This window comes from Maylandia zebra, linkage group LG16, assembly GCF_041146795.1.
Source record: "Maylandia zebra isolate NMK-2024a linkage group LG16, Mzebra_GT3a, whole genome shotgun sequence".
Classification (NCBI taxonomy): domain Eukaryota; kingdom Metazoa; phylum Chordata; class Actinopteri; order Cichliformes; family Cichlidae; genus Maylandia; species Maylandia zebra.
The window spans coordinates 5,289,526-5,291,776 of record NC_135182.1 but is presented as its reverse complement, the minus strand read 5'-3'; positions in this window follow the sequence as shown (position 1 = coordinate 5,291,776).

The following is a 2,251-nucleotide window of genomic DNA, read 5'->3' as shown; positions in this document are numbered from 1 at the left end:
GTGAGCTTTAATAACAATGACACATCTGTTGAAACATTTGCATCATTAAATAAACAAATCAGCATAGGTATGAGAAAAGTGAAAGAGTATGCAAAGCACATGAGTCCATGTCTCTAAATTTTCCTAATTTTATTATATATACAGGGAGTGCAGAATTATTAGGCAAATGAGTATTTTGTCCACATCATCCTCTCCATGCATGTTGTCTTACTCCAAGCTGTATAGGCTGGAAAGCCTACTACCAATTAAGCATATTAGGTGATGTGCATCTCTGTAATGAGAAGGGGTGTGGTCTAATGACATCAACACCCTATATCAGGTGTGCATAATTATTAGGCAACGTCCTTTCCTTTGGCAAAATGGGTCAAAAAAAGGACTTGACAGGCTCAGAAAAGTCAAAAATAGTGAGATATCTTGCAGAGGGATGCAGCAGTCTCAAAATTGCAAAGCTTCTGAAGCGTGATCATTGAACAACAAGCGTTTCATTCAAAATAGTCAACAGGGTCGCAAGAAGCGTGTGGAAAAACCAAGGCGCAAAATAACTGCCCATGAACTGAGAAAAGTCAAGCGTGCAGCTGCCAAGATGCCACTTGCCACCAGTTTGGCCATATTTCAGAGCTGCAACATCACTGGAGTGCCCAAAAGCACAAGGTGTGCAATACTCAGAGACATGGCCAAGGTAAGAAAGGCTGAAAGACGACCACCACTGAACAAGACACACAAGCTGAAACGTCAAGACTGGGCCAAGAAATATCTCAAGACTGGTTTTTCTAAGGTTTTATGGACTGATGAAATGAGAGTGAGTCTTGATGGGCCAGATGGATGGGCCAGATGGATGGGCCCGTGGCTGGATTGGTAAAGGGCAGAGAGCTCCAGTCCGACTCAGATGCCAGCAAGGTGGAGGTGGATGGAGTCAAGCTCAACTCCCAGTCCTACTGCCAGTTTCTGGAAGACACCTTCTTCAAGCAGTGGTACAGGAAGAAGTCTGCATCCTTCAAGAAAAACATGATTTTCATGCAGGACAATGCTCCATCACACGCGTCCAAGTACTCCACAGCGTGGCTGGCAAGAAAGGGTATAAAAGAAGAAAAACTAATGACATGGCCTCCTTGTTCACCTGATCTGAACCCCATTGAGAACCTGTGGTCCATCATCAAATGTGAGATTTACAAGGAGGGAAAACAGTACACCTCTCTGAACAGTGTCTGGGAGGCTGTGGTTGCTGCTGCACGCAATGTTGATGGTGAACAGATCAAAACACTGACAGAACCCATGGATGGCAGGCTTTTGAGTGTCCTTGCAAAGAAAGGTGGCTATATTGGTCGCTGATTTGTTTTTGTTTAGTTTTTGAATGTCAGAAATGTATATTTGTGAATGTGGAGATGTTATATTGGTGTCACTGGTAAAAATAAATAACTGAAATGGGAATATATGTTTTTTGTTAAGTTGCCTAATAATTATGCACAGTAATAGTCACCTGCACACACAGATATCCCCCTAAAATAGCTAAAACTAAAAACTACTTCCAAAAACATTCAGCTTTGATATTAATGAGTTTTTTGGGTTCATTGAGAACATGGTTGTTGTTCAATAATAAAATTATTCCTCAAAAATACAACTTTCCTAATAATTCTGCGCTCCCTGTATATCCAGAGGTTAAAGCAGGACAGAACGATCCAGAATGACATTCCAGCTTTTCCGCTTAATGCATAATCAAATAGGTGAGTTAAATTTCAGTGTGCTGCAGCCTGGTGTTGTTTCCAGTTGAAGGCATGGAAAATGTAGTCAGTAAATTACAAGCAAACATTATCCCACTGTCTTGCTGACACTGTCAACACAATATAATGCCTGTTATTCATTCAAGGTGCAGGTGAACATAAAGTTGGGATTGTGGAACTTCAACATATAGTGAGCATAAAGAGAGCAACTGTGCTTAAAGTGCCGTCTCCCAGGGAAGAAAAAAAAATAGTGATGGCCACCAGTGCTACTTCCTAGTAGATGCGCCTATGGAGTAAATTAGAAAATGCTATGTTATTTTCAAAAAAGCTGACTTCTGACCTTGAGGTTGAGGTCATTGAGATTCAAACTCACAGGGATTTTTAGTAGCTGGACCTATGGTATGAATTTCAAAATCCTATGTCGCCTCATTCTCAAGTTCTTGCATTTACAAACTTGGGTGTCCAGGCTGCCTGCCCCCCTGGCAGAGTGACAATAATACCGCATGAGCTATTGGCTGAGGGGTAAAAACATC